At 44.0% G+C, this 25,989-nt stretch overlaps 1 protein-coding gene across 1 annotated transcript in view; it reads left to right on the top strand.

The window, feature by feature from the left end:
- The window catches only part of ST6GAL1 (ST6 beta-galactoside alpha-2,6-sialyltransferase 1), a 137,936-nt gene that overhangs the window by 8,392 nt on the left and 103,555 nt on the right, over nucleotides 1–25,989 (top strand). The window contains exon 2 of the mRNA XM_060010966.1: nucleotides 17,778–17,916. The gene's annotated coding sequence lies outside the window, so the exon portion shown is untranslated. The remainder of the gene's footprint in view (nucleotides 1–17,777; nucleotides 17,917–25,989) is intronic.

Below are 25,989 nucleotides of genomic sequence, written 5' to 3'. Positions count from 1 at the left end.
CAACCTCTCAAAGGTCCTCTGAGCTGGAGTTGAAATGCTTGTCTCTTTCTTTCCTGTGGATGAGGAAGAACCTCTTGGACTTAAGTCTTAGCCAAGTCTTAGTGAGGAAACGTGGCAAGTTTACCAACTTCTAGGCTTTTGCTGTGCTCCTGACCCTGATAAGGCCCTGTTTGTTCCCTTATCCAGTCCTCATAGCCTTGGGGTCTTGGTATCATCAGCTCCATTTTGCAGATGAGAAAGCTGAGCTTCAGAGAGGGCTAGGGAACTACCCCAAGATTCACTGCTGTTAAGTAGTGATGCTGGCACTGGGTGTAGCTCATTCCCTACATCATGTTACAGGTTTTTCCACTGCTAATCATTCCCAGTCCTTTGGGGCTGAGACACCCTTCGTCCTTGTGTTTCACTGGGAGCTTGGTTGAATTTCTCCTTATGGAGCTGATGAAAGCTTTCTACCATTCCTCTAAGAACAGATGAATGAAAGAACTCATGGGGCAGCCATGTGTGAATAGCTTGACATTCGGATTCAACATACATTTGCTTCTTCCCCTTTTTCTTAAGAGTTATTTTCATCAAGCCTGGTTTGCCTTTTTGTTTTTTTTCCCCACCTGCCTTTTAAAGCACCTGTACTCATTATCTGTTTATAACCGGAATAAACACACCCACCAGTAGCGAGCATGGCTGCAGATGAATGGGTACCATTGCTTGGCTACCTTCGATGCCTTTAGGTGGTAAATGGAGCTCAATATTGGCATTGTTAAGGGCTTATCTGCAGCTGTGCTTGGAGGCTCTTGAACAATTTCTTCTCTTGTAAAGTTTACTCAACATTATTTTGTTCAGTCAATATTTGTTGTGTGCTAGGCATTATGCTAGGCATTGGGAGTATTTACCCTAAGAACACACACTGTAGATATGCACACACGCGTTCAGTGTAACTGGCGGGGCCTTAGAAGTTAGTGGCAGACAAACTTTCTGTGTCCTCCTCTTCCTGTTTTCTCAGAGTCCTTGCTTTGTCCACTCGTTCAGGTAACACTAGGTGCCTGCTGTAGCCCACGCACAACGCTCAGTTTTAGAACATAGACCCAAATTGCCCCCCAGTTCTCTTCCTTTAAGTGCTTAGTTGGAGGTGGGCATGCAGATATTAATAACAATATACTGTGATAAATATTATGATTTGGATGTATACAGAGGTTGAGAAGATCGTACAGTGAGTTTGGGTAAGCTTTCTGGAGGACCTATGACCTACTTAAGCTGGGTTGTAGAGTGTAGTAGCTGCTAGCCTCTGGGAAAAGAGCATTTGAAGGAGAAAAGGGAGTGCAGGAGTGAAGGTGTGGGGTAGAGAATGGCATGTGCGGGGGAGCCACTAGCAGGTTAATGTTCCCAGAGGGGAACACATAAGGCAGGAAGTGCTGGGAGATGAAGCTGGAACAGTTATACCCATCATCAAATATAATTTTCTTAACCTCTCTCTGGTGGCATACACTATTATCATTTCTGTTTAATAGGTGAGGAAACAAAGGCTGAAGGAGGTTTGGTGACTTGTTCAAAGTCAGACAGCGAGTGACTTGAGGTGCTTGAACTTGAATGTAGGCCTGCTCAACCCTCATAGCGGTGCCTGCAGGGGCCGAGAAGGTCTGCCTTGAAGACTGAGGTGATCCTTCCGTCTCCATTAATCTTTCAAAAATCACACCCTTGCTGAATTCTCTTCCTCCACCTGCCTTATGGTGTTCTCACTAGTGAGTCTGATGTCGAAGACCTCTTCTGAGTCTCGGTTCTAGTTTTCATCCCCTTTTCATTCAGAGAATCAGTAGCCCAGAACTCTTCAAAGAAAACCTTTATTGCCCAACCAGGTGTAACAAGGGAGAAGGAGAAGATTCATCCCCTTTCTCAAAAGGTCCAAGTTCATTAAGTAGCCCAGGCATTACCTGTGTATCCTTTAGTTCAGAGAAGCCCTTTGGGGGCTGGAGAGGGAGCAACCTGGGTGGGCTGGAAGAGTCTGGAGCAGGTGGGCTTTGAGCTGTGCCTTGAAGGATAGGTAGGATCAGGAAGGTGGAAGGCATGGCACATAAGTAATATTATTCTGTCTCACTCAGTGATAAATGGCTTATTCTACCCATCCCCCAAGATAATTTCCGGGTTGGAGTTGGCTCTTGGGCTGAAGAGGCAGTAGGAGGATTCATTTAGTTATTCATTCAAAATAAAGTTTATTGAAAACTAATCAACTGAGAGCTCAAAGACAAGATGATGAAACTACAGAATGAAATAAAAAGGGCAATTACAGAGCTAAGGAAAACATTGAGGACACAAACTACATCATTAGAGGAAAAGTTAATAAAGGAACAAAGTAGAATCCACTGAAAACTAAATTACTAACAGAGAGAGAAAGCATGAGGAAAATCGCAGTATATGCTGAGAAAAAGGATGAAGAAACTCATCAGAGAAAATCAGAGATCTAAAGGTTGTAAAAAGATTGTAAAAAGATCACTCAGAAGGGTAATTGGCCTACCTGTGGAGGCACAGGTCACTTCTCGTGCTCCATTGACCTAAACATAATCACGTAGACAAGCCTGGATGCAAAGGAGCCTGGGAAAACGTCTCCAGCTGGGTGGCCGTGTACCCTCTTAGAACTCAGATTTGGGGAAGGCCTTTTATTACTGAAAGGAAGATGAGGAAAATGGGTATTGGGAGCAATTCATTTCTGCCCCAGGGAAAAAGTCATGTTGGTCTCAGACTTGATTTGCAGCAGAAGCAGAACTTGAGAACATGGAGAGGAAATATTTACAGAGTTCCAAGGGAAAGGTCGTGTGACTGAAGACTTTAACACTCAATTACATCACTCTGTAACGATAAGGCAGGTAGCCATTCTCATCTCTTCATATAACACATATGAGCCGTTCATGGGAAAACCTACTTGATGATGAAAAAGATTAGTCAAAAGCACCCTTTGGAAGGCATGGTGATAGGTCATTTGGAGAGCCCTTCTTCTACTCAAATAGAGAAAACCTTAGCATGGGTGGGCTGTAAGTCTAAGGAACAGAATGGGAGGAAGTGAAAAGAGTGTAATGGAAATGGAGAGCTGAGGGAGGGAGTGGGAGGACGTTAGGTGCTAACTTTCCCTCTCTCACACTGTCTAAGTAGGGTGTTAGTATCATGGCTCCAACCTCTCAATTAGTTTTTTTAACCCTTTATTTTATTTTTAAAAATTTTATTGGAGAAAAGAATCTAAAAAAGAATGAATATATGCACATGTATAACTGAATCACTTTGCTGTACACCTGAAACTAACACAACATTGTAAATCAATTATTTTTTTTCTCTTAAACTTGGAGGAGTCTTTAAGGAAATAACATCATTTGGATGTAGAAAAATTTATTAAAAGTTCAGCTTTTCCTCTATTTTACTTTTCTGTATAATTAAAATTAAATTAAAAAACCCCAGCTGTTGTATTATTTGCTGTACTTTGCTGTACACCTGAAACTAACACAACATTGTAAATCAATTATTTTTTTTCTCTTAAACTTGGAGGAGTCTTTAAGGAAATAACATCATTTGGATGTAGAAAAATTTATTAAAAGTTCAGCTTTTCCTCTATTTTACTTTTCTGTATAATTAAAATTAAATTAAAAAATCCCAGCTGTTGTATTAAGCAGTCCCACCCATTCTTCTTTCATGCATTCTTCCATCCTCCACACTTCTGTTCAAATGTAAATGTAGAGACATGCAAGGAAGGATATGAATCAATTTTTTTTCCTGGATGCAGGGATCCTGGGTGATTTTTAGCTCTGTATAATTTTGTGCATTGATTGATTTAAAAAAGTAATGAGCTGGTCTTATTTGTTTTTGTCTTTTTTTTTCAGTGTTTTACTTCTTTAATCTTTTTTTTTTCTTTTTTAAATTGAAGTGTAGTTGATTTACAATGTTTCAGGTATACAGCAAAGTGATTCAGTTATATATATATGTGTATATATATGTATATATTCTTTTTCAGATTCTTTTCATTATAGGTTATCAAAAGATATTGAATATAGTTCCCTGTGCTGTACAGTAGGACCTTGTTGTTTACTTATTTTATGTATAGTAGTGTGTATCTGTTAATCCCAAGTTCCTAATTTATCCTTCCCCCCAACTGGTCTTATTTGAATCAAACCACTAAGGCTAATTTAAAAGGCATCATTAAATACTAATGCTCAGGGTGTGGGGAGTGAGGTGGGAGATACACATAGATGAACAAGGCCTTGTTTTTTCACGGAGAAGTTGGTGAGTCAGTTACGTGAACACCGGACTCTAGGCAGAACAAAACACTTTGTAAATTAGATGGACAATTGGGGTGTTGGGGTCCCGAGGACAGTGGGGAAGTTTTCACAAAGGAGATAGTGTTTGAACTGGATGTTGAAGGATGAGAAGAGTCCCTATAGGTGGAGGATGGGAGGCAGGGCATTCCTGGCCTGGAGGCAGCAGGAGTACCAGCAGGGAGGAGTGAAGGTATGTGGTGTGTCTGGGTAACCCTGGGTAATCTATTGTGGTCAGGGAACAGAGGGTGAATGAAGGAATAGCTATTGTTCATTAAGTGCCCACAGCGTTCCAGGTGTGACACACAGATCTCTCTAGGCTGCCCAACAGCCCTACAGAATGGTGATAATTATCCCTACTGTGCCGATGAGGAAACTGAAGCTGAGAGAGACTTATCTGCCCAAAGTCACTCAGGGGGAAGACTGATTGAACCCCCTGAGCTGTCTGTACTCCAAAGCCCATATAGTCTCTCTCCTGTGCTGTGATTTGCAGTGCATAGAAGATCTGAATTAGCCACCTTTGTGAAACATAACATATACAAATACAAATAAATATCAAAACATTTTTATAGGTAAAAATGTTTTATGTATTTCCATACACGCAGACCTATGACGTAGCCATATATTGCTTGGCCAAAAAGTTCGTTCGGGTTTTTTCCATGCCATCTTACCGAAAAACCCAAAAGAACTTTTTGGCCAGCCCAATATTTTGCGTGTAAATTTTCTAGGTAGATTTTTGGGTAAATATAAATCCTAAATTGTGGTTCGGACTCTACTGTCCAGAAGCTGTGTGGTCGCACGCTACTCAATTCGAACTCCAGTTTCCTGATTCATAAAAGGGAATAATGATTCTGGTGCCGCCTCCCCTCAGATTTGTTTTTGTGTTCCAGTCAGATCATAGATGTGAAACGACGAGAAAGTATAAAAGAGCCACACAGAAAGGTTTGTTATTGCTGACACACCCCTCGCTCTTCTGAGAGCTTACAGACATCTGTTCGAGCACCCACAGATGTGTGTAAAAACTCTCACAGTCATGGACATGGTCCTTCAGGCTTGCAACAAACAATGTAGTCAGCCAGCCAGAAGCTGTGCTTTCCTGGTTCAGATAACCAGCTGGGGGCTGTGGAGGGAGCTGGGGCGGCCTGTTGGGGGGTGGGGTAGAGGGAGGGGAGCGAGGCAAGCAGTCTGTCTGGCTCCCCCCACTGCAGGGTGTGGGAAGGCTCCTGCCTCCCTTCCTGGTTGCTAGGTAAGTCTGGGCCAGAGTGGAGTCGGGATGGCTGTCAACAGCTTGGTGATTTATACCGGGCAGAGGAGGGTGTTTCAGACATGCCAGGCTGCAGGAAGGAACGTTGGAGCTGCCAGGCGAACAGGCCCCTGCCACGTCTATCTGGTAGAGGCTCCTGGTCTGGAAAAGGGACAGGAGGGACAGAGTCGTCAGGGGACTCTGGAGCAGACTTTAGGAGTGCTAGGAGTACTCATGAGGACAAGATGAGGACTCTGGCCCCAGAGAAATTGGGCTCTGATGCAACACGTCAGAGTGGACGGGCAGCCAGCCCTTGGCACTGGGCTAGAGTGGCCCAAGGCAAGTTACTTGTGCTCCAGGAAGGATTAGGATTGTTCCAAGGTCTAGGTTGGGGCCTGGTGTCCTCCTGGGGGCCCAAAAGCCCTGTTGCGTGTATCGTGTGTGGGGTGGAAGTGGTGGAGGTTTTAGAGAGAGCCAAGCTACGCCTTACTGACGAAGAGATCACTTCCTTCCTCACCCCCCTGGCCTCTGCTCTGCCCAGACAGGCCTTTTAGCTCAGCCTCAGCTCAGGATGAGTCCCTGAAATTCATGCCACCCAAAGCAAAGGGAAGACCTTTCATCTCCTACACTGTACTTACTAGATTATAGGAAGTTAGCTATGTTCGACGGTGTCTCCCCGATGGCAGAGACACTGCGGGAGTTCTCTGTACAGCCCCCTGCCCTTAGGAGGCCTGGTGGACTGAGCTCAGCCTTCCCAATGCTCCCCGCCCCCACCCACCTGCTGAGACCAGGATGCGGTCCGCAAGTGCAGGTGCTCTCTAGGTAAAGCCAAGGGTGAGAGCACATGGCAGGAACACCCTGGGGCTCTGCTGGGCCCTTCTGCCCCACTAAATAGTCCTTCTTCTACCTGTCAGTTCCGGCCTTGGGAGTGAGAGACAAGCAACAAGGCGAAGTAGGGAATGCCCTCTGGGCTGATCCATGGAGCTGAGCCCTGGCGGCCAATCAAGTTTGGGACCTTGCTCTTGCTTTTCTTATCCCGCTGGGAACCAGGGTCGTAGGAGTGTGTCCTAGGGGTGAGAGGGAGGAAGGCGGTGAGGGAGCTCTGAAAAAAGCAGTTAGGCTGAATCATCTTGTATCTGAGCAGACTGCAGGATCGCCTTTGTCAATTGTATGCTGTTGGGAGGATGCTGGCCCAGGGCGAGAGTGGGGGTGGTTAATGACGATGGTGTTAGGAATAAATCCCCAGAAGATGTTTCCTGCTGGAGGGCTTGTGGCGGTTCCTTTTCTGCTCTACACAATGAACAGTTTATTCTGGCCTGTAGACTTGGAGGAGAGGAAATAACAGGTAGGGAGGAGACGGATGAAAGCTGCCTCTTAGGGAAATGCTTCTGGGCTCGGAGGGTCCCACCCTTGTCTCCCAGCCAGTCCAGGGGACTCACAGTGGGAACGCTGGGAGGCAACTCCATCACCATCTGTAGGGTCACCTTTCTCAGAAAGCCCCGAGGTTGAGAAAAAAATCATAGGCTTTGCAGCCAGACAGACTTGGGTTTAATTCCGGATGTGCCACTTCTCAGCTATGTGAATTTGGGAACTTCTCCGACCCTCAGTTTCTCCTCTGCAATCTGTGTTCATCATTCCTGCCTCATAGCATTGGTGTGAGTACGATGTAGTGATTAACCTAGGGCAGCATGTGACTAGTGATGAATAAATGGTAGCTCTTTTCAATATTGCAGCACTTCTTAATAGTTATTCTCAGTTATTGGTCACCTAGTGGGCCAGACACTCTGCTAAGCCCTGGGGGTATGAGGATACATGAGACCCAGTCTCTCCCTGGGTCTCTCCATCTAGGAGGACAGACAGGCACGTGGGATCAGGGACCAGATGAACAGGAGCTGCACGAGGTGCTTTGGGAGCAGGAGGCAGGGGTGGGGTCAGGGAAGAAGAGGTGAGCCCCCAGCAGGAGGCGTTTGCCGGGCAAGTAGAATGGAGGGTGTTTCAGACATGCCAGGCTGCAGGAAGGAATGTTGGAGCTGCCAGTTCTCCCCAGAACTGCAGCAGCAGATAGGAGGAGGTTCACAACTGGGACTAGTCAGTAGATCCACCCGTAAGTGGGGGACAAGAGCCAATAGTAGGGGCTCCCCCAGCAGGCGAGCTCACAGGGCTTCTGCCCTCTGCTGGCATTCGAGCCAGGGCAGTCTGGCTCAAGATAGAGTCTGCAATCTGTTTTTCCAGTGGTGGGGTGAACATGGACAGGGACCCAGCCTGGCTGGACTGGGGCACTTAACTTCACAGAGATCTCTCCAGGCTCAGGGCTGGGATCAAGGGTAGACTTCCCTGGAGGGAGCAGAGATGATTACCAGACAGGAATTGCAAACATGGAACCTACTAAAATAGAGGCTCCGGGTGGCGTGGACTGGAGGGGCTTCATGAAACGCTGGCACAGAACTGTTGTATTAACACTGGGACACTGGCAGCGTGGGTAGGAGGGGTGACCTGGGATTTCTACAGTTGTTGGGAAGCCCAGCGACCCCATGTGCAGTGCTCAGTGTTGCATAAAAAGAACCAGAGGGGACGTCTTCGAGATTCAAGGATATACATTTGTGGTTTTAGTTATTTGCAAATGACTTCAAAACCCTATGATGTACACTAATTGGGTGAATCATTTGGATGAGATAAAAGCAAAATTATATTTGCTACAAGGATGGTTTGTATCACTTAGCTGGTGATGTAATAAACATAGCAGCTTTCATTTACTGAGCTCACACCACCATCCTGACTGGTCTCACTCTAATTCATGACCATGACCCTTAAGTGGACTTTGGTGTTGTCAGGTCTTTACTCTTTTCCTTTGATCCAGGGGTTCTCAACTCTGGCTTCTGTTATCATTAACTGGGGAAGATTATAAAAAGTACTGCTGCCTGAATTCCACCCCAGACTAATGAAATCTAAATTCTTGTGGGGTGGATCTGGGTATGAGTATCTTTTTTTTAAAGCTCTTCATTTATTCCAGTGGGCAGCCTTGGTTGAGAACCACTGCCATCCTCTCCAATCTCCATGACTATTTCACACTTTTTTCCCTCTTTAAATTTTTAACACCTCCTCTCCCATCTCTATTCTCAGTCGAGAAACTTATTTCCCACTTACCTGAGAAAATAATGGCAAAGGAGTGCTTTCATACCTTTCCACCATCAAATCTATGCCCATTTATTCTACTTTCTGCCTGTTGCTACGGATGATGCTCCTTTTTTTTTTTTTGCGGTACGCGGGCCTCTCACCGTTGTGGCCTCTCCCGTTGCAGAGCACAGGCTCCAGACGTGCAGGCTCAGCGGCCATGGCTCACTGGCCCAGCCGCCCCGCGGCATGTGGGATCCTCCCAGACCGGGGCACGAACCCGCGTCCCCCACATCGGCCGGCGGACCCGCAACCACTGCACCACCACGGAAGCCCGATGCTCCTTTTTAAGACCAACCCCTCCACTTCTGTATGGCATCTTGTTCCCTTCCTTAGTTAAGGACTTGACTCTGCAGTTCTACCTTCTCTTTCCAATGTTCCTCTCTTTATGGACCACTCCCATCTGCCCCCCGACACCATCTGTCTATCTGTGGCAGCTGTTTCTCCCACTGACCCCACACATATGCACATACACATCTTCTCCTGACCGCATCTACCCCTCCAGCTACTGCTTCATTCCTCTTCTCCTTGAAAGAGTCATCTGCACTTGATCCCTGCAGTTCCTCTTTTCTCATTTTTATTCAAACTCAGTCTAACCAGTGTTTTTTGCCTCCATCACTCCATAAAAACTACACCTGTCAGGTTTACCAGTGACCTTGGTATTGCCAAATCCAATGGTTAAGTCTCAGTCCTTATCTTGATTTGTCAGTAGCATTTTATATAGTTGATCACTCTGTCCACCTTGAAAAAGTTTCTTCTTCTGGTTCTGGAATATCACCCTCTTTGGTTCTCCTCTTCTGTCACTGGCTTCTCCTTCTCAGTTTCTTGTGTTGGCTCATCTTTGCTTGTTCACTTTGGAGCGCTCCAGGGAGCAGCCCTTGGACTTGGCCTCTTCTCTGTCCCCTCACTCCCTGGAGATCTCCTACCATCTGAATGCTGACAACTCTCAATGTTTAGCTCCATCCCAGACCTTTCCCCGGAACACCACACTCATGTTAGCCATCTAATCAACAAGCCTCCTTACATGTCTAACAGACATCTCAATGATGACAAGTCCATGGCTGAAATGCTGCCATTCTCTCTCAAACAGCCTTCCCCACTTCAGTAAATGACAGCCCCATCTTTCCATTTGCTTGGGCTTAAAACTGTGGAGGCACCCTTGACTCCGATTCTCTCATGCTGCACCCAATCTGTCAGCAAACCACGCCAGCCATGCTTGCAAAATACACCAAGAAACTGACTGCTTATTTGATCCACCAAATTCACACTTGTCCAAGACAGATCAATCTCTACTTGTAATTTTTAGAATAGTTTCATACCTGGTCCGCCAGTGGTAGTGTGTCATTTTTCCACTTAAAACCAACAAAGGCTTCCTATTGCACTTTGCAAAGCCGAAGTTCCTAGAAGGGCCTCCACGGTTCTGCATGAGGCAGCCCACAGATCCTCCCAGGCTAAATTTCCTGCTCTTTTCCACCTCTTAATTCTGCTTCACTTTACTGACCTTACTCCTTCAACATAAAGCACATTTTTACCACAGAGCCTGTTCCCTTCACCTGGAACACCCTTCCTTCATATATTCCCATTGTTTTCTCCATCTCTTCCTTTAGGTTCTATTTCAGTGTCACCTTATTAGAAAGGTCGTTCTGATCACCTTACATAAGATAGTAATCTGGTGCCTGTTTCTTACCCCATCACACCTGGCTCTCTCTTTCCCTTTTATCCTGCTTTGTGTTTCTTCTATGGCACAGATGGTCATCTGACTTATTTATTCTGTCTCTTCTCACTAGGAAGTTGTTTTTGTGAGGGCAGGGACTTCATCTCTTTTGTTCGTGATTGTTCTCCTAGGGCCCAGAGCAATGCCTTAGGAATAGTAGGCACAATACCTAATTGTTGACTAAATTCAACTAAATCCACACAACGGCACTTCAGAATTAGTTGGAATAACCCACGATTTACAGATGAGGAAATTGTAGCTCAGAGAAGTCAAGTAACTTTTTCAAGGTAACACAGCTTGCTAGCATAGAGACTCAAACCTTCCAAGTGACTGTGTCATCAGACTGTCTCCCTGTTAAGCCTGGCCTTTCCCCAGCACCCACAGCTCAACTTACCTCATTTTTTCCACATCTCATTGCAAGCAGGCAGCCCCACAGAGTGACAAAATCCTTGTGAAAATGCCACAAATGTGCCTGGAGGTGTAGGAGGTGTATAGGAAATGCATACACAATCCCTTATTTGCAATACCCAAATCCCCAAATCTGTGAAAAACTGCATTTTATTCTTAACCCATTTGGTGGCAAAACCTGATCTGGACTAATGGGAGGCTATTTATAAATCCTTGTTTAATGTACTTGGTTAAAATATTTATTGTTTTGTTGCAGAAATATTAATCCATGTAATTATGGAGAGTTGCCCTGCTACTGCTGCAGGTCTTTAGGCAACATATTGCTTTTCTAAAATAGGAAGAATTGTGAGTTCTGACACTTATCAGGCCCCAGAGATTCCTGATATGTGGTTGTGAACCTGTGTTCATGCTTTCCTAAATGTCTGGCATTTGAAAGTATGCCTAAAAAAAAATTAAAAATTTTTTTTCCTGGTAACTACAATTTATTTTAAGGACTTTTCCAGGAAGAGACTCAATTTTACGATCTGATTAAGATCAAGCACAGCAGGCCAAGCTGAGGAGGGCATGCATGAGATGCCATTCTAAAACACAGGGCGTGCATAAAAGTCTACATACTGAACAATGAGACCACCCCTTCCCCAACCTTCCTTTTTTGTTGTTTCCAACAGTGCTGGCAAGCTCGGGTTATGAGATTTCCCTAGTCATGAGATTAGTCTATGATTAAATTTAACAGCCTAAGAGGAAAGGCCTATAGATATTGATATTTACAGTTCTTCAAATAAAATGGAGAGATTATTTTCAATCCCCCTCTGGTAAGGCCCACCAGTCCAGCAGCCCTGCCCAAGCACACAGAGCTTCTGGTCAACTTTTTAGTGGATCACTTTTCTTCTTTTTTTTTCCTTCTCTCTCTCTCTCTTTTTTTTTTTTTGGCCGTGTGGCTTGCGGGGTCTTAATTCCCTGACTAGGGATCGAACCTGCGCCCTTCCCAGTGAAAGAGTGGAGTCCTAACCACTGGACCGCTGGAGAGTTCCCAGTGTCTCACTTTTAAATTTAAGGTAGAGATCAACTGATATCTGAGAAAGTTTGAAACATGAAAGAAACCAAAAGAGACAAATAACAACAACAACAGCAACATAAAAGTATCATAGAGACAAGTGAAGATATTCCATTAATAAAATAAAGACTGAAATAAAAGGAGTATTCAGAGAATAAGAGAGAACTCTTGGAAATTAAAAGTATGTTAGCAGAAATAAATGAATCGGGAGAGGGTTTGGAATATGAACTTGAAGAAATCTTGTAGGAAGTCAAACAAAAAACGGCTATGAAGTGAAAAATAAGAAAGGATCATTCTAAGAAGCTCAACATCTGAATAGTAGGACTTACACGGAATGTACACAAAAGGAATTAATCAAAACACACCACATGGCTCCATGGTTCAGGTGTGAACAACAATTTATCTGGTCATAATAATGTAACTTCTGATGCTGACTTAATAAAAAAACAGTCTAAAGCTATTAGGAGAATGTGGGACGGAGAAGAGTTATGTGGGGTGTGGTAAAAGAGAACTAAATCCTCCTTTTCTGTAATAGGAAGTCAGTAGATAATATCTAACATTGAAAAAACAGAGCCATATAAGCATGCTATTTAGACGCACTGATGTAACCCCAGAAATAGATAAAAGAGTTGAAAGTTGTTGCATTTGAGCAGCAGAAATTAGGGGGGTGGAGGGGTGGGACAGGGCCTGAAATCACGTATGCAGAGGGCTTAGCGTCGCCCCGCATATCCGCACTGGCACCAGAAATAAGCACAGTCAAAATGGAGTGACTGTTCGCTACAGACGATATAGTGACAACACGGTCAAAGTTCTGAGCTAGAGCACCCTCCTTTGGATACTTTGCATACGGCAGTGGCAGAAGAACTTCCCCTTTCTGGTTCTTTGAAAATAACTTCCTACGCCATTTCTCTTTTTGTCAGAACCTGTGTATTCAGTGCTCAACTCAAATTTAATTTCAGCTCTTTTATTGAAAGAGCTTGGCCTAGCTCTCCCCTAACCCACGGAAATAATCCATGAAGTCTGCTGATTTTAACAGAAGTTCTTACAGCATCTTGGGTGTAGTGCCTTCTGATTGGACTGCAGGGCTCAGCAAACTTGTAGTGACCCAGATCCTGGAATGTTTTAGGCCCAAGGATTGATAAAAGCTCTTAGCTCACTTAGCTTCCAAGTCCAAACACAATCAGAACAATTGCTCACATCTCAGATAATGTGGATTAATGGATCCAGGGTTAACAGGATTACCTTTTACCCCAAGGCTCCTGTGTGCTTGTGGTGAGTGCCCATTTAAGCCAGGGACCTGGGGCCAGGGCTGACTCTGTGACAAGTTAACCCATTCTCTCACTCAAAACTGAGTCCTTTAGTAATGGTCTTGCCAGGAGGATACTTACCAGTGGGGATGCTAGGGTGTGAAGTTCTTAGTGTGTGTTCTTGGATCATTTTATGAACTTCTTTGGATCTGGGTGGGGTCTCTAAGTCCTGGCTCTGGTCTGGGGTCAGGGCCTCACACAGTGTACCTCTGAAGGAAATGCTTGCTGGGGGCATGAGGGAGTTCATGAGGACAAGGCAGCCTCTCGTGTGTCTGCTCTCTTCCTTAGAGTCATGTTTGGGTGCTTCTGGGTCTGACTGAGCACAGAGGAGGAAGGGGATTAGCTGAGAAGCTGCCAGGGACTATAAGGTGTGAAGACCTTGTGGGCAGGAGTGATGGCAGGGGGAGATCAAGCAGAGAACAGACCCTGAGTATGAGGAAGGAGGTGGGTGAAATTTCGGCTGAGGGAGAGTAGTGAAACTACATCTTGATGTCAAGCCAGTGACCCTTGCAGGGTAGGAGGGAGGTCAGGGAGCAGAAGTGTCCTGCATTAAATGGGTGCTGTATTAAAACTACAAGGAAGCACATGAGTCCATAGGGGGCTCAGAGACAAGGGGGATGCAAGAAGACCCTGGGATCGAATGTGTAGCACTCGTAGGGTGATAGGAAGTGTTGGCATAAGCCACTTCATAGAAAATTCTTATAATACAATAGAAAAACCTGAAGTTTCTACAGCTCTGCTATTGTTTATTTCTCATGTTTCTGCAATGCACAAGATACACTTGCAATCCAGAACTGTCCTTTCCCGTTACCTCATCTATCAAAAGCCCAGCCACAATGTTTGGAAGAAAGTTAAAAAAAAAGGCTTTTGAGCAGCCACAATAGATGGCTAACGCCCTATCACAAAGCCACGCACTGGATCATGGGAGAGCCCCTCTGGTCTCACAGCCCCATACGGCTTTTAGTGAGTCAGAGGCAGCTGGGACCCTTGGGCGGGTCTAAACCAAGCTCTTCAGAGGTCTATTGAAGGGATTCAGGGAATGCTTACAGGAACAAAAATAGGAAGTACAGACGAGCCTCAAAGCCACTGGAAAGTTCCTAACCATCCGCCTTCTCTGGGCTGCACGGTTTCCTGTTTGCCTCTCCGCAGGCCTCTGCCCTGTTCTCTTTGTAAGACCAGCTTCCTTTCCTTCTGCAGGGCCTCGCAACCCCATCACCTGATCTTGTGCATGGCATTTGCTTCTCATATTGTGCCCACTACCTTTCCTTTAAGGGAACTGGGTCTACCACCAGTTCCCTTATTTATGGGTGAGTTGCTTTCATTTGTTTGTTATATTGACGTATAGTTGATTTACGATGTTGTATTAGTTTCTGGTGTATAGCAGAGTGATTCATCTATATGTGTATATATATATATCCTTTTTCATATTCTTTTCCATTATGGTTTCTTAGAGGATATTGAATATAGTTCCCTATGCTATACAGTAGGACCTTGTTATTTATTTTATATATAGTAGTTTGTATCTGCTAATCCCAAACTCCTAATTTATCCCTCCCTCCCTCACCCCTCTTTCCTCTTTTTTTTTTTTTTTTTTTTTTGCGGTACGCGGGCCTCTCACTGTTGTGGCCTCTCCTGTTGCGGAGCACAGGCTCCGGACGCGCAGGCTCAGCGGCCATGGCTCACGGGCCCAGCCGCTCCGCGGCATGTGGGATCTTCCCGGACCGGGGCACGAACCCGTGTGCCCTGCATCGGCAGGCGGACTCTCAACCACTGCGCCACCAGGGAAGCCCATTCTGCCCATTTTTTGATTGGGTTTTATTTTTTGTTCTTGTTGTTGTTGTTATTGAGTTGTATGAGCTGTTTATGTATTTTGGAAATTAAGCCTTTGTTGGTCACATCGTTTGCAAATATTTTCGCCCAGTCCATAGGTTGTCTTTTCCTTTTGTTTATGGTTGCCTTTGCTGTGCAAAAGCTTATAAGTTTGATTAGGTCCCATTTGTTTATTTTTGCTTTTATTTCTATTGCCTTGGGAGACTGACCTAAGAAAACATTGCTGTCATTTATGTCAGAGAATGTTTTACCTATGTTCTCTTCTAGGAGTTTTATGGTGTCATGTCTTATATTTAAGTCTTTAAGCCATTCTGAGTTTATTTTTGTGTATGGTGTGAGGGAGTGTTCTAATTTCATTGATTTATGTGTGTCTGTCCAGCTTTCCCAACACCACTTACTGAAGAGACTGTCTTTTCTCCATTGTACACTGAGTTGCTTTTAGGTCAGAATTCCACCCTTTGTCCATAAGCAGAAGCCCAAGTGTGTGAGTGGGTGGGGTAGCAGCAGGGTAGGCAAGTAGAATGACTTGCCTATTTGAGTAATATTGGAGGTCTACAGGCCATCTTCCAAAGGATTTAAAAAACACTAATGGGACCCTGCATTTCCTCATTAGTCTGCAGATTTCTGTGTGGCTGGAGTGCACGGTACATGGGGTGGAGTGGTGGGGGGGGGCAGCTGGGAAGGAACATGAGATTTGGGTCCCCAGGGTCTTTGCCTGGGTCACAGGGCCACAGAAATACATTCAGTCTGTTTAGACAAATTACTCGGGGAATTATCCATTTCTCACTGAAGGTTTGGCCTCGAGCAAAAGGCAGAGGCTGGCTAGAGAGAGATGGAGAGTGGGGACCTGCTTTGTGTTAATGAGGCAGGTGGGTCACCAGCCCCGTAGTCCCCCCATCCCGGGGGCACTTTGCTCCTCTTCTCTAGGGAAGGCTCTTTACTGGCAGCCTCCCAGGTGGCCACCAGCTCAGCTCTGTTTGCAGGTAGAGACCTCTTCCTGGCCTGGCCCACTTTCCCCACAGTGACTCTGGCTCCTGGTGTTTTGTTGGCATTAATTATAGACAGCAGCAAAGTGCCCAGATGCCACAAGTGACTTTTTATTTTTCCATCTCACCTGATGCCTTTGTTGTTTGCTCTATTCTGCCCCGAATCTTTGTGAAATCTTAACATTTGCAACCCCTCAAATGGCTCACTTCACCTTTAGTTTCATCTGATGTTAGTTCCCGTAAGCATCTGTGGTCTCACGGGATGGCTCTTGTTTCTCTTAGCATCTCAGGGTCTCTTTCTCCTGGACACCATCCTTGCATATTACCACTCCTTCTCTCTTCCTTAGTGGATTTCTCACTTTTTCCCTCTTTACCAATTCTTACTTATGCACACCCCCCCACCAAAACTTGATTAGGGGAGCTCATTTTCTCATCATAGATCTTGTCTTAACCTTGGGCTGAGCTGAGTGTGAGCATGAAGTATGAAAACTCAGACTCCCAGAACTCTAACTCATTTCCACTAGAAACGTTACACACGGTGAGCAAGAATGTGTGTGAGGGAGGGACTGGAGGAGAGGAGCATTAGAAGAATGGGCAGAGTTTTCCACTGCTGGGAGTTTATATGGTATAGTAGTCCTGGAGATAGCCTGCCAAGACTGTTCAAAAGCCTGAGAAATTTGGAAACTTTTTGACCCTGCAATTTGATTTCTAAGACTGATTCTTAAGGAAATAACCATGGATTTCCCCCAAAGATTTAGTTTTACGTACTATTTGTAATATGCAAAAGAAGTTGAAGATGACTTAATTGTCCAGCCTTTGAGCACAGGGGCATATACTACAGCTAATCAAATGATGCTGCAGAAGACTACTAAATCATGTCTAGCTTTATTGGATCCTTGTAAAAAATCTGGATAACAAAATAAAACCAGGAAGGGGGGACTTCCCTGGTGGTCCAGTGGCTGAGACCCCGTGCTCCCAATGCAGGGGGCCAGGGTTTGATCCCTGGTCAGGGAATTAGATCCCCGCATGTGCAGTGAAGATCCCTGCATGCTGCAACTAAGGCCCAGCACAGGCAAATAAATAAATAAATGTTAAAAAACAAAGACCAGGAATGGTGTGTTATCTGTAGTCATCTGGGGTGGAGAAGAGTGGGTGACTTTTTCCTTCTTTTGACCATTATATTTTCTAAAATTTTTAGATTAAACATACGTTTCTTTGGCACTAAGAAAAACAACAGTTGCTTTAAAAACAAACGCTATCCACCCAGCCAACCACAATAATACACAGGTTGAAAATTTAGGTTCAGTTAAAAATCTTCCTCCAATAAATTCGGAATTGAGTTCACATTTGTAACATTATAAACAAAATACTACAGGTCAAAGGGAGACCAAGTTGGATGCATTTGTTAATGGACATCAGTTGTCCACAAGCCTTAGATAAACACAAGACTCAGGGCCAGAACTGTTGCTTTCTTACCCTTGCTTTTCTTACCAATAATAGCAAGTAGCACAAGGATTAAGTGATTGTGGGAGAGTTTGCTTTGCTTCATCTGCAGCTCACTCTGAAATTGCTCAGCCCCAGAAGGGGTAGGTCTGGGTGAACAGATGGCCAGGTTGAGCCCTGGGAAGGAGGCTGTAGTTCTGGAAGGGGTTCTGAAGTGGCCGGAGTGACCAGGGGTGGGAGGAGCGAGGGTGTTTACCCTCCTGCGTGTATTAACATATGTGCCTCTGATGCTTAGCTGCCAACTTGGCTTTGTTTTTTTTTTTAACTTCCTGCAGGCAGAGTAGAGTGAACTGTGTAGAGATCTGCAAAGAGCAGCTTAGAGAGAAGCAGTGAAGTCCTGGACCGCAGCTGAAATGAACTGGTCCACTTGAACCTGCCCAAGCCCTGGGGCAAGGCCTCTGTCCCAGCGCTGAGGTAAGAGCACTCGAATCCCAGCTTGGGGACAGAGAGGGCAGAATGCCTCCTGTTGTGGGGTGGTGAAAACCTCCTCTTCTCAGGCTCAGGAAAGAAGGGGCAGTCGTTTCTGGTTCAAACCATCGGCTTCCATCTCAGCCCAATCGGAGGCAAGGTCATTTGGTGGCTAAAGAGGTTTTGATTTTTCAGACTAGGTCTTTTGGAATCTTAACAGGATGTTGTATTTTTTCAATTGCTGGTGAAATTTGAACTCCAAAGGGAATGAATTTATCCTCCAGGTAAGACTGCACCAGATTCAGGGGAATGCTTAACGTTGGTGCAGCTGCTCTGTTCTGCAAGGGAAGTCAAACTTTCAGGAAACACAAACACACTCTCTCTCTCTTTCTCTCTCTCCTATCCAAGGAAGATAGAGTGACAGAAATTACGTGGGGAGGTTGTTGGAAAACATTCCATTAAGCTCACTGAAAAATGACTTTAAGGGACATCCCTGGTGGCACAGTGGTTAAGAATCCATCTGCCAATGTAGGGGACATGGGTTTGATCCCTGGTCCGGGAAGATCCCACATGCCACGTAGCAACTAAGCCCATGCGTCACAACTACTGAGCCTACGCTCTAGAGCCCGCAAGCCACAACTACTGAGCCCTCATGCCACAACTACTGAAGCCTGTGTGCCTAGAGTCCGTGTTTCGCAGCAAGAGAAGCCACCGCAATGAGAAGCACGCGCACTGCAACGAAGAGTAGCCTCAGCTTGCAGCAACTAGAGAAACCCTGCACACAACAACGAAGACCCAACACAGCCAAAAATAAATAAATAAAATAGAGGATACAGGGCATGCAGGTCTTCAAGGGCCTGGCTCAGGTTCTTTTCCATGGCCATGGCAGGCTCCTTAACATCCAGGGTTTTGCCCAGTTCATCTTGGGACAGCTTTTGCATGTCCTGGAAGAGGGCACAGTCACTGTGCTGGTTTTGCATCTTCAAGAGATGCTGGGCGCCCTCAAGCTTCTCCACAGTGGACTCGTGGAAGAAGTGACCCACACCCTCCAGAGCCGCATCCCTGAGGGAATATAGAAGCCCAGAGAGAGATGGCAGAGGAGTAAGATGTGGAGATCACCTTCCTCCCCACAAATACATCAAAACTACATCAACATATGGAACAACTCCTACAGAACACCTACTGAACGCTGGCAGAAGACCTCAGGCTTCCCAAAAGAGCCGTGTGGCTGACAGGGTCTTGGTACTCCAGCCTGGTGTCAGGCCCGAGCCTCTGATGTGGGAGAGCCGAGTTCAGGACATTGGAACACCAGAGACATCCCGGCACCACGTAATATCAATCAGCAAGAGCTCTCCCAGAGATCTCCATCTCAGTGCTAAGACCCAGCTCCACCTGATGGCCAGCAAGCCCCAGTGCTGGACAGATGCCAATCAACTAGGAAGACAGGGACACAACCCCACTCATTAACAGAGAGGCTGCCCCAAATCATACTAAGTTCACAGACACCCCAAAACACACCACTGGACACAGCCCTGCCCCCCAGAAAGATAAGATCCAGCCCCATCCACCAGAACACAGGCACCAGTCCCCTCCACCAGGAAGCCTACACAACCCACTGAACCAACCTCACCCACTGGAGGCAGACACCAAAACCAACGGGAACTACAAACCTGCAACCTGTGGAAAGGAGACCCCAATCACAGTAAGTTAAACAAAATGAGAAGACAGAGAAATACACAGCAGATGAAGGAGCAAGGTAAAAACCCACCAAACCAAACAAGTGAAGAGGAAATAGGCAGTCTACCTGAAAAAGAATTCAGAGTAATGACAGTATTTTGGAGAGTAAATCCAAAATCTTGGAATTGAATGGAGAAAATACAAGAAATGTTTAACAAGGACCTAGAAGAACTAAAGAGCAAACAAACAATGATGAGCAACACAATAAATGAAATTAAAAATTCTCGGGATGGAATCAATAGCGAATAACTGAGGCAGAAGAACAGATAAGTGACCTGGAAGATAAAATAGTGGAAATAACTACGTCAGAGCAGAATAGAGAAAAAACATTCTAATTATAGGGGTCCCAGAAGAAGCAGAGAAAAAGAAAGGGCCTGAGAAAATATTTGAAGAGAGTATAGTTGAAAACTTCCCTAACATGGGAAAGGAAATAGTCAATCAAATTCAGGATGCACAGAGAGTCTCATACAGGATAAATCCAAGGAGAAACACACAAAGACACATTAATCAAACTATCAAAAATTAACTACAAAGAAAAAAATATTAAAAGCAGCAAGGGAAAAGCAACAAATAACATACAAGGGAATCCCTATAAGGTTAACAGGTGATCTTTCAGCAGAAACTCTGCAGGCCAGAAGGGAGTGGCAGGACATATTTAAAGTGATGAAAGGGAGAAACCTACAACCAAGATTACTCTACCCAGCAAGGATCTCATTCAGATTCAACAGAGAAATTAAAACCTTTACAGACAAGCAAGAGCTAAGAGAATTCAGCACCACCAAGCCAGCTTTACAACAAATGCTAAAGGAACTTCTTTAGGCAGGAAACACAAGAGAAGGAAAAGACCTACAAGAACAAACCCAAAACAATTAAGAAAATGGTAATAGTAACATACATATCGACAATTACCTTAAATGTAAATGGATTAAATGCTCCAACCAAAAGACATAGACTGGCTGAATGGATACAAAAACAAGACCCATATATATGCTGTCTACAAGAGACCCACTTCAGACCTAGGGACACATACAGACTGAAATTGAGGGGATGGAAAAAGATATTCCATGCAAATGGAAATCAAAAGAAAGCTGGAGTAGCAATTTGCATATCAGACAAAATAGACTTTAAAAAAAAGACTATTATAAGAGACAAAGAAGGACACTACATAATGATCAAGGGATAGATCCAAGAAGGAGATATAACAATTGTAAATATTTATGCACCCAACATAGGAGAACCTCAATACATAAGGCAAATGCTAACAGCCATAGAAGGGGAAATTGACAGTAACACAATCATAGTAGGGGACATTAAAACCCCACTTTCACCAATGGACATATCGTCCAAAATGAAGATAAATAAGGAAACAAGCTTTAAATGACACATTAAAGAAGATGGACTTAATTGATATTTATAGAACATTCCATCCAAAAACAACAGAATACACTTTCTTCTCAAGTGCTCTATTCTCCAGGATAGATCATATCTTGGGTCTTACATCAAGCCTTGGTAAATTTAAGAAAATTGAAATTGTATCAAGTATCTTTTCTGACCATAACGGTATGAGACTAGATATCAATTATAGGAAAAAAAATGTAAAAGATACAAACACATGTAGGCTAAACAATATGCTACTAAATAACCAAGAGATCATTAAAGAAATCAAAGAGGAAATCAAAAAATACCTAGAAACAAATGACAATGAAAACACGATGACCCAAAACCTATGGGGTGCAGCAAAAGCAGTTCTAAGAGGGAAGTTTACAGCAATACAATCCTACCTCAAGAAACAAGAAACATCTCAAAAAAACAACCTAACCTTACACTTAAAGCAATTAGACAAGAAGAACAAAAAATCCCCCGAAGTTAGCAGAAGGAAAGAAATCATAAAGATCAGATCAGAAATAAATGAAAAAGAAATGAAGGAAACAATACCTAATATCAGTAAAACTAAAAGCTGGTTCTTTGAGAAGATAAACAAAATTGATAAACCATTAGCCAGTCTCATCAAGAAAAAAAGGGAGAAGACTCAAATCAATAGAATTAGAAATGAAAAAGGAGAAGTAACAACTGACACTGCAGAAATACAAAGCATCATGAGAGTTTACTACAAGCAGTTCTATGCCAATAAAATGGACAACCTGGAAGAAATGGACAAATTCTTGTAAAAGCACAACCTCCTGTGACTGAACCAGGAAGACACAGAAAATATAAACAGACCAATCACAAGCACTGAAATTGAAACTGTGATTAAAAATCTTCCAACAAACAAAAGCCCAGGACAGATGGCTTCACAGGTGAATTCTGTCAAACATTTAGAGACGAGCTAACACCTATCCTTCTCAAATTCTTCCAAAATATAGCAGAGGGAGGAATACTCCCAAACTCATTGTGCGAGGCCACCATCACCCTGATACCAAAACCAGACAAAGACATCACAAAGAAAGAAAACTACAGGACAATATCACTGGTGAACATAGATGCAAAAATCCTCAACAGAATACTAGCAAACAGAATCCAACAGCACAGTAAAAGGATCATACACCATGATCAAGTGGGATTTATCCCAGGAATGCAAGGATTCTTCAATATAGACAAATCAATCAATGTGATACACCACACTAACAAACTGAAGGGTAAAAATCATATGATAATCTCAATAGGTGCTGAAAAAGCTTTTGAAAAATTTCAACACCCATTTATGATGAAAACTCTCCAGAAAATAGGCATAGAGGGAACCTCCCTCAACATAATAAAGGCCATATATGACAAACCCATAGCCAACATCGTTCTCAATGGTGAAAAACTGAAACCATTTCCTCTAAGATCAGGAACAAGACAAGGTTGCCCACTCTCACTGTTATTATTCAACATAGTTTTGGTAGTTTTAGCCACAGCAATCAGAGAAGAAAAAGCAATAAAAGGAATTCAAATCGTAAAAGAAGAAGTCAAACTGTCATTATATACAGATGACATGATACTTCACATGGAGAATCCTAAAGATGCTACCAGAAAACTACTAGAGCCAATCAATGAATTTGGCAAAGTAGCAGGATACAAAATTAATGAACAGAAATCTCTTGCATTCCTATATTCTAATGATGAAAAATCTGAAAGAGAAATTAGGAAACACTTCCATTTACCATTGTAACAGAAAGAATAAAATATCTAGGAATAAACCTACCTAAGGAGACAAAAGACCTGTATGCAGAAAACTATAAGACACTGATGAAAGAAATTAAAGACAATACAAACAAATGGAGAGATACACCATTTTCTTGGATTGGAAGAATCAACACTGTGAAAATGACTCTACTACCCAAAGCAATCTACACATTCAGTGCAATCCCTATCAAATTACCAATGGCATTTTTCACAGAACTAGAACAAAACATTTCACAATTTGTATGGAAACACAAAAGACCCCGAATAGCCAAAGCATTCTTGAGAAAGAAAAATGGAGCTGGAGGAATCTGGCTCCCTGACTTCAGACTATACTACAAAGGTACCGTAATCAAGGCAGTATGGTACTGGCACAAAAACAGAAATATAGATCAATGGAACAGGATAGAAAGCCCAGAGATAAACCCATGCACATGTGGTCACGTTGTCTTTGATAAAGGAGGCAAGAATATGCAATGGAGAAAAGACAGCCTCTTCAGTAAGTGGTGCTGGGAAAACTGGACAGCTACATGTAAAAGAATAAGATTAGAACACTCCCAAACACCGTATAAAAAATAAACTCAAAATGGATTAAAGACCTAAATGTAAGGCCAGACACTTTAAAACTCTTAGTGGAAAACAGAGGCAGAACATTCTATGATATAAATCACAGCAAGATCCTTTTTGACCCACCTCCTAGAGAAATGGAAATGAAAACAAAAATAAACAAATGGGACCTAATGAAACTTAAAAGCTTTTGCACAGCAAAGCAAACCATAAACAAGACAAAAAAACAACCCTCAGAATGAGAGAAAATATTTGTGAAGGAAGCAACTGACAAAGGATTAATCTCCAAAATATACATGGAGCTCATGCAGCTCAATATCAGAAATTCAAACAAACACCCCAATCCAAAAATGGGCAGAAGACCTAAATAGACATTCCTCCAGAGAAGATATACAGATTGCCAACAAACACACGAAAGGATGCTCAACGTCATTAATCATTAGAGAAATGCAAATCAAAACTACAATGAGGTATCACCTCACACCAGTTAGAATGGGCATCATCCGAAAATCTACAAACAACAAATGCTGGAGAGGGTGTGGAGAAAAGAGAACCCTCTTGCACTGTTGGTGGGAATGTAAACTGATAGAGCCACTATGGAGAACAGTATGGAGGTTCCTTAAAAAACTAAAAATAGAACTACCATACGACCCAGCAATCCCACTGCTGGGCATATACCCTGAGAAAACCATAATTCAGAAAGAGTCATGTACCTCAGTGTTCATTTCACGCTATTTACAGTAGCCAGAACATGGAAGCAAGTGTCCATTGACAGATGAATGGATAAAGAAGATGTGGCACATATATACGATGGAATATTACTCAGCTGTAAAAGAAACGAAATTGAGTTATTTGTAGTGAGGTGGATGGACCTAGAGTCTCCTACAGATTGAAGTAAGTCAGAAAGAGAAAAACAAATACCGTATGCTAACACATATATATGGAATCTAAAAAAAAAAAAAAAAGGTTCTGAAGGACCTAGGGGCAGGACAGGCATAACGACCCAGATGTAGAGAATGGACTTGAGGACACGGGGAGGGGGAAGGGTAAGCTGGGACGAAGTGAGACACTAGCATGGATATATATACACTACCAAATGTAAAATAGATAGCTAGTGGGAAGCAGCACAGGGAAATCAGCTGGGTGCTTTGTGACCACCTAGAGGGGTGGGACAGGGAGGGTGGGAGGGAGTGGCCAAAGGGAGTAGATATGGGGGTATATGTATACATATAGCTGATTCACTTTGTTATACGGCAGCAACTAACACAACAACATAAAGCAATTATACTCCAATAAAGATGTTTAAAAAATAAATTGTTGGTGACCTGAAATTGGCTATAGTGGGAAAATTGATACCACAGAAATTAGCCTTTGCTGCAAACCAGGGCTTTTTTGTTTTGGAGATTCAGATTACCAGCACACCTCTGGTTCCAGTGCTTGCTCTACCCCGGACATGCTGGGAGGCATGGGGCAAGTCCCTTCACCTGTGCATCCCTTGATTTCTCTTCTGTGAACAGTAGGTGCTCAATAAGCATTAGTTGAATAGATGAATAAGACTGAGGTTCTGTTCTTATTATTCCATAAGTTAAGGTCCCATAAGACAGTGAACATGAAGTGTTTTTCATATTGTGAATTTCCCTGCCTGTGGAGGGAGGGCTTTAATTGATTGGTGAGCCTTTTGTGTATTGATGAAGTGAAGTTGGCTGGTACTTCCCTTTTTGGCTCTCGCCTCTTGGGAAATCTGTGAATTACTGATACCCTTTCATAAGGGCAGATGAAAACTCTCCATTTACTGACCGACATCTGGGGCAAATTTCCTTCCTGGAAAAATCAAGAAGTCAAGAGTAGCGTGAAAAGGAAGCCCTGGCCCTGCTGGGTATGAGAGCCAGGGCTGAAATCAGAGCTTTGGACTCAAGCTTTGATGGGGGGGTGGGGGTGGAGGAGGAGGGGCGGGTTCAGCGGAGCAGGGGCACTTCCTGCCAAATGTGAATGTTAAACAAAAGCCTCTTTCTTCAAGGCCCTGCTGTCAGCAGATTAGCGCTAATTAAATTAGCATAATGGAGCCCCTGCCTCTGCCCTCTCCCTCTGCTTTTTTCTGAACCTTCTGGCTCCTTTTCCCAACCTCCTTTAAGTATCTTGAAAGAGGGGATGGGGAGAAGGCAGGGCATCAGTTAAGCACCAGTGTACTGTGTAGAAGTGTAGTTTGTAAAATTACAGAAGTGGAAAGGACTATAGGGGCCACCTGGTGCCACACTTTCATTTTAAGAAGCCAGTTCACACAGCCATGGTTATCGGTGCCTGAGGTGAAGGTGTGTGCTCCAGGGGAGGGAGGGACATGGGCTGGTGAGACGGGCACTGCTCCTGAGGCCACTTGCTCACTGAACCTTTGCTTGTCCCTGGCATGGGGACATGTGGGTGTTCTCCAGGTGCCAGCCCTGTGTCCCCCTCCTCAGCCCCTCCCCTGTGTCTGCTGCCCCAGCCCCAGTGCACTTCATGACGTGCCCCTCCAGTGCACTTGGAGTTAAGTCTTCTTCCTCATCAGAGGCTTGGCTTTCTGGGTCAGTGAAACCAGTTGAGAAGATGTTATCTGAGGATATTTAAAGTATATATACG

This window comes from Delphinus delphis, chromosome 4 (genome assembly GCF_949987515.2).
Source record: "Delphinus delphis chromosome 4, mDelDel1.2, whole genome shotgun sequence".
In the NCBI taxonomy this organism is placed as follows: domain Eukaryota; kingdom Metazoa; phylum Chordata; class Mammalia; order Artiodactyla; family Delphinidae; genus Delphinus; species Delphinus delphis.
This window is presented reverse-complemented; position numbering and strand designations above follow the sequence as displayed.